We start from the raw sequence: 7,856 nt of genomic DNA, 5'->3' as shown, positions 1-7,856 counted from the left end.
TCTTTTCATAAGGACACCAGTCATATTGGATTAGTGGCCTACACTTCTGCATTATGACTTCAACTAATTATATCTGCAATGACCCTGTAAGGCTCTTTGTGACCCAAATAATGTCATATTCTGAGGTACTGCGGGTTAGGACTTCAATATATTAATTTAGTGGGAGAGGTGGGGGAGGCACAATTCAACCTACAACAATGAAGATTCGCCTAAAGTATTCATTACTCTAAAAAACTCAATACATTTCAGGAAAATATATCACTTATTCATGTATTCATAATGATATGTGACTTATAACTCCTTTTAAATATGACAATGAGAGAACAAAAACATTATCAAACTCAATTTTTATTGATTCTGCTACTATGTATATGTGGTTAAGACAAGCTATCCTAAAACAAAATTTAATAAAAAGGTCTTAACAAGAATAACCAAAATTTCCTTCTTTCTACTTCAAAGCTTCCTTTCATTAACATCGCTCTTAAAAGAGAAATAACACTTGCGGCCTGATCTCAATGATCAACCCGTATATTTTGGTTTGCATCAACACATCTCTAATACACCACTTTATTGGTGCATTATTGTCACTGTACTCATTAAATTCAGCTTTTCTCAGTCCTCCTCATTTTAATTGGAAAAAAGCTAAAAAATATATTGTTTTGAAAAATTCAAACACTGTAAAAGAATACAATGAAAGGTCCTTTCCCGAGCTCCCTACCTCAATCCTAATCTCGTAAACTGCAAAGAGCATATTGTAACTCCATCCAGATGTTTTCTGTGCATGAATGGGCATATATATTTCTTCATTCCACATTTTATTGTAAATGGGATTTTGCACATTGTTTTATAACTCATTTTTTTCTACCCAACAATTCTAGAGCATTTTTCCACACAGGTACGTATCAATCTAACTTACTTCTTTAAAACAGCAGCAGATAATTCTTTGTAACATATTTAACTTGTGTAAGGAGTTAAACATGTTGCCAAGGGGATTTGATAGCTGAGCAAGGAAAAAGATACAACCACCAGATGGCACTAGCACACAGTTTATTTGAGCAGAGACTGACAGATTTGACTGGGGGTGAGGGTGGGAGTTGGGGTGAGGACAGGGCCATTTTCTCAGTGATAGCATGATACCTTCCAAAAGATAGGGTGCAAAGGCGACTTTCCAGAAGGGACATAGAGGAAGGTCTGAGGGGAAGCATTTAGAGGGGGTTATGTGTCTAGGTGATGTCACTCAGCAGCATGGTGGGAGTCCCTGGGCAAAGAACTCTGAGAGAAGCCGTGGCCCCAGCGTGTATCTAATCTATGGGACCTATGGCTAGCAGATGTTGGGTGCAGTTTCTCAGGATGTGCAAAGCAGGCAGGCTCTGAATGGCTAACAATCTGCTTTTGGGGGCTATATTTTAAAACGACTGGATGTGTAGAAATGTAAGTTTGGCAGTAGCAGGTTTTTGAGTTAACAAGTCCCCGCCTGCTGTGAAGAAGTAAACAACACAGAGCCAGGGGCCATCTTTAACTCATTTGTGTAACAACTAGCTCCCTATTGAGAGGCACTTTACGATTTTTCCCCAGCCAAAATAAAAAAAAAAAGAAAAGAAAAGAAGAGTCACAAACAGGTCAAAAGAAAAATTACGAATTTATATATGACAAAAGTCTAATTTTATAAGTATAATCAGGACTCATAGAAATAAGAAAAATGATAAATTAGCACAGCTGTCTCCAAAATCAACCTTGAAAACTATAGAAACAGGAAGAAATTGGCTGTTGGAAGTAAAATGAAGATTGCAAAAAACCCCTGAGAAGAAGGGAACTAGTGACTAGAAGGGTGGGAGGCAGCCAAAGACCACAGCAGTCGCATGGGGAGGAGGATGTCCCTGGAAGCTTGGGAGGCTCTGGAGAGGTTGTGTATAATTTTAGCTCTTGTCTCTTGTACTTCACCCGAGAAATGGGAACCTTTGCTGGCCTCCCAGTGTTGTGAAGCACTACCAGAGGAGCACAAGGCCAGGCTAATAAGGAGCTGATAGAAACAGGAATAGGATGAATTGTACCCTGGAATGTTCAGGCCTCCAACTCCTGTCAGCAGAGGTTACTGCTCCCTGGAGCTCTCTCCTCTGAAACTTAACCCTTCTGCTTTCCTCAAATTCTCAAAAAAGGGTTCAGTTGAGAATGTGTCTTTGAGCACTTCCCTAATACACAACACAGAGCAGTATAGCTGATTTCATCAGTAAATTAATGTGATGCTACAGGTCCAAAGAAACTAGGTACCTATATTAGTCCATTTTCACACTGCTATAAAGATACTACCTGAAACTGGGTAATTTATAAACAAAAGAAGTTTAATTGACTCACAGTTCTGCATGGCTGAAGAAGCCTCGGGAAATTTATGATCATGGCAGAAGGTGAAGGGAAGCAAGGCACATCTTACATGGTGGCAGGAGAGAGAGAGAGAGCGCGCAAGCACAGGAAATGCCAGACACTTATCAAACAACCATGTCTCATGAGAACTCCTTCACTATCACAAGAACAACATAGGGGAAACTGCCCCCATGATCCAATCTCCTCCCAACAGGTCCCTCCCTCAACATGTGGGGATTACAATTTGAGATTAGATTTGGGTGGGGACACAGAGCCAAATGATAACATTCCACCCCAGCCCCTCCCAAATCTCATGTTATTTTCACATTTCAAAACCAATTATGCTTTCCAAACATTTCCCTGAAAACTTAACTTATTCCAGCATAATCTCAAAAATCCAAGTCCAAAGTCTCATCTGAGACTAAGCAAGTCCTTTCTGCCTATGAGCCTGTAAAATCAAAAGCAAGTTAGTTACTTCCAATATAAAATGGGGGTACAGGCATTGGGTAAATCTTCTCATTCCAAATGGGAGAAATTGGCCAAAATAGAGAGGCTACAGGCCCCTTGCAAGTCTGATACTCTGATACCCAGCTGGGCAGTCATTAAATCTTAAAGCTCCAAAATCTCCTTTGAATAAAGAGATGGAAAATACAAAACAAAAATACAAAATATAAAACATGATGCAAGGCAGTGTACAGCTTCTGTGGCTGTTTTCACAAGCTAGTGTTGAGTGCCTGCAGCTTTTCCAGGAGCACAGTGCAAGCTGTCAGTGGTAGCAGGAGCACAGTGCAAGCTGTCAGTGGATCTACCTCTCTGGGATCTGGAGGATGGTGACCCTCTTCTCACAGCTCCACTAAGCAGTGCCCCAGTGTGGAAACTGTGTGGAGGCTCCAATTCCACATTTCCCTTCTGCATTGCTCTAGCAGAGGTTCTCCATGAGGGTTCTACACCTACAGCAGACTTCTGCCTGGACATCTAGGCATTTCCACACATCCTCTGAAATCTAGGCGGAGGTTCCCAAACCTCAACTCTTGTCTTCTGAGTACCCACAGACCCAACACCACATGGAAGCTGCCAAAGCTAAGGGCTTGCACCCTCTAAAGCAATGGTCCAAGCTCTACCTTGGCCCCTTTTAGCCATGGCTACAACTGAAGCAGCTGAGATGCAGGGCACCATGTCCTGAAGCTGCACAGAGCAGAGGAGTCCTGGGCCAGGCCCACAAAGCCATTTTTCCCTTCTCACCTTCTGGGCCTGTGACACAGAGCCAAACTATATCTGTACCTGAGGAGAATAATTACAATAAAAGAAGCTTAAAACAAATTGAATAACACATAGCACATGAAGCAGATTTATTGAAAGAGATGGACCAATAAGCAAGTACCATATATATCTGCAAGAGTAAGGAAGGATATTGATGATAGAATAAAGAAATAAGAAATTACTTTTAAAAATTATAAGTATTTATTTTAAAAATGAGATAGTTAAAATGTAGATGACAATAAGTGGGATATACAGCAAGATGATTACATCAAATAAGAAAATAGTAAATCAGAAGATCAATAGAAAGTCTCCCTAGGGCAGCAGAAATAAATAGATGGAAAATACAAAACATAAAAATGAAAAGGGGGCACTAAAAGTTAGGGAGGATAGTATTATCAATGCCCAGATAGTATAAATTGCAAAAGCAAATTGAAAGAGCCACAGATTACCAAAGATGTAACAAAATACCAATACCTAGAAATATAAAGTAAAACTGAAGAAGAGCAAAGACAGAAGATATTATTAAACAATTCCACAAAGCTAAATTATAAAGCAAACACCAAGGTAACTACCACAGAGGTGAAGAAATATTGCTGGCCACCTATAAAAGTATCTGTAAAAAATGTAATGTAATCCATTTTGCCTGATTTTAAATTTTATATAAATGAGATTATACTGTGCATATTTTTGTGCACTGCTTCCTTTACATTATGATAAAAATTTATCCAATCTGTTTAGTGTACTTGTACTTTGGGCATTTCATTGCTATCTAAAATTTACCACATAACACTGTTATTATAAATAACACTACTGCTATTCTTGTATATGTACCCTGAGAGAAGTGTGCCAGAGTTAGTCTAGGGTATATACCCAGGAATGACATTGTTGCCTTAGAAAATGTACACATTTTAACTTTTAGATAATGCCTAACTGGTTTCTAAAATTGTTAAACAAAAGTTTGCTCTTTGAAGTCAGGAATAAGACAATGTTGCCTGCCCTGCCTCCCTTCCTTTTCTTCTCTGTCTCCTTCCTTCCTTCCTTCCTTCCTTCCTTCCTTCCTTCCTTCCTTCCTTCCTTCCTTCCTTCCTTCCTTCCTTCCTTTCCTTCCTTCCTTCCTTCCTCCATCCCTCCCTCCTTCCCTCCCTCTCTCTCTTTCTCTCTCTCTCCTTCTCTCTCTCTTTCTCTTTCTCTTTCCTCTCTCTCTCTCTCTCTCTCTCTCTCTCTCTCTCTCTCCTTTCTTTTGAGATGGAGTCACTCTCTTACCCAGGCTGGAGTTCAGTGGCGGATCTTGGCTCACTGCAACCTCTGCCTCCCAGTTCAAGCAAATCCTCCCACCTCAACCTCCCAAGTAGCTGGGATTACAAGCATGCAGCACCATGCCTATCTGATTTTTGTATTTTTAGTAGAGACAGGGTTTCACCATGATGGCCAGGCTGGTCTCACACTCTGAACTCCTGACCTCAAGTGATCCGCCTACCCTGGCCTCCCAAAGTGCTGGGATTACAGGCATGAGCTACTGCACCCGGTGTATTTCACAAATCTAAAAAAAACTAGGCTTGTAATTTTAACATAGGAAAATATTTTATAATTTTCAAAAAATTAAAAAAAAAAACCACACCTTTGGCTCTCCTGGTCCTCAATTATGTAGGTTTTTGTTCTTGTTTCAATAGTTTATGCTTTTTATTCTATTCTACCTTCTTTTTTGACCTTATTTTGTTTTCTTTTCCCCTAACCCCTTGACATAAGGATGGCTATGTCAGGGGTTTTCAGCTTTTCTTCTTTTCTAATATTTATACTGAAGTCTCGAATATTTATACGAATGGAGCTAATTATTACTTTAGGTGCATCCCACTAGTTTGGGTATTTGTTACTTTTGTTATTATTCAGCCCAAAACTATTTTCTAATTCCCATTATGATTTCTTTTTTAGTTCCTGACTTATTTCGAAGTACAATTTTTAAATTTCTCAATATATGACAATTCTCTAGTTGTCTCCTTGTTATTGGTTTCTAGTTTATTATGAAGTGGTCAGAGAACATATTCTATAGATTTAAATCCTTTCAGATTTGTTTAGACTTGCTTTCTGACCCAATGTATGATCAATGTTGTTAACTATACCACACATATTTAAGAACACATGTATTCTTGTAAGAACTGGAAGCACTATTCTGTGTAGATTTGTTGGGTCAAATTTTGTTGTGGTCAAGTCTTTTCAGTCATTGGTGATTGTTTATCTGCTTGTTCTATTATTTACTGAAAAATGGCACGCTAAGATTTCCACCAAGGCTGTTGGTTTTTCAACTTGAAACTACATCGGATTTTCCATTATATATTTTTGGGCTATATTACTAGATGCACACGAATTTAAAATGGAAACTTTTTATCATTATTAAGTGATATTTTATATCCACCATATTACTTTTTGACCTAAAGTCTATTTCGTATAACATTGATATATGTATACCAGAATTCCTTCAGTTAGCATTCACCTAGCATAGCTCTTTCTAATTATTTTTCTATTTTCGTGTATCTTAGATGTGTCTTATAAACAGCATACAGTTGGATGTTTTCAATACAATCTGATTTTTTTTTAGTTGGGGCAGTTATTTCATAATTACTACTTTATGGATTTAAATCTACTGCCATTTTGTAAAATTTTCCTTACTGTCTTTTATTTCATTTTTTCTCCTTTATTTTCTTAGTTCGAATTACCTGAGTATATTTTAATCATTCCATTTATTTTATTTTCTCTACTTGTGTGTAACCAGTACAAAGTACCCTATTTCTTTTAGTGTTTACCCTAGAATTATGCATTTGTACTTATTGTATCAACACCTAATGTTAATCAATACTTAATCCTTACACATACATACAGCACATACATACACACACACCTCAGTATATTTGTTAAAGTACAGGAAAATACCTCTAAAGATGTCTCCAAATCATCTACAGTGGTTATTGCATGGGGCAAGGGGGAAGTTGGAGGGGAAAAGTGGGGGGATTCATTTTGCTTATCACAGTGGTACATATATATATTAAATAACAAAAAATTAGCCATCATTTTCATCTTTATTCTTACTCTGTATAATTCATGTTTGCATTTGCTACAGTGTATTTTGAACATATACAGTATATTTTTAACATGTCTACAATCAATGTTATTTAGGGGTTGAATCTGAATGAGGAAAATATGAAGATTTATTTTCAAAACCCAACTAAAAATAAAAAATAAAAGTTTCAAATATATGGCTTATTGAGTTGTTGGCATTTTGAAGTTTAGGAATGGGATAGGAGTAGGTGGGAATTTTATGATCACTAAAGCAATCAGTTACAGCTAAAATAGCCAGAAGGAACATTTAATATTTAAAAGATTTGCAGTAACATAGAACTTAGGAGGGTGATCGCCACAGGGCCAGACTAAGGGAATGGGGTAGGGTGGGTGAAAGATGGCTTCACAGGAAGTGGCTGAAGTATGGAGCTAGGGTGTAAATATTCTAGATTAATTGGAGTCTTTCACAGAGTACAGTCATGTGCATGTAACAATGTTTTGGTCATGGACTGCATTACAATGGTGATTCCATGAAATTATATCCTATTTTTACTGTACATTTCTTATGTTTAGATACACAAGTACTTACCATGGTGTTACAATTGCCTACAGTATTCACTAGAGTAACATGCTGCACAGGTTTGTAGTCTAGGAGCAATAGGCTATACCATATAGCTTAGGTGTGTAGTAAGCTATACCATGCAGGCTTGTGTAAGTGTGCTCTATGATATTCACATGACAAAAAAACAAACAGCAAAACCCCCATTGAAACATTTCTCAGAAAGTATCCCTGACCTTAAGTGATGCATGAATGTGCTGCCTCCACAGTATATATTCAAAGGTGACCTTCATTGTGTAGATTCACATGAATGGACTTTCACCCACTTAAAAAAGTCGTGTGAAAATATCTTGCCCCTAGATTCAGGTATCTTCTGGACACACTCTTGTTTACAATTTAAACTATTTCAAAAAATTGATACATCTGTTGATTAAATACAAGTATTTGTGCGGCAGGAGAATAGGGTCTGTAAGCAGGGAACCTAGGACTGATTTGTGCTGACGGGATATGCATAACGGGGTATCAGTTGAAAGGCTACTCCTCTTTCAACCCCTCCCTTTTCTGCGTGGCAGTTGCTGCCTGGCAGTTCCAACTCTTCTTTTTCTGTGTGGCAGTTGAAAAATGAAAG

The sequence above is a fragment of the Macaca thibetana genome, chromosome 5 (genome assembly GCF_024542745.1).
Source record: "Macaca thibetana thibetana isolate TM-01 chromosome 5, ASM2454274v1, whole genome shotgun sequence".
NCBI classification, from domain to species: Eukaryota; Metazoa; Chordata; class Mammalia; order Primates; family Cercopithecidae; genus Macaca; species Macaca thibetana.
This window is presented reverse-complemented; position numbering follows the sequence as displayed.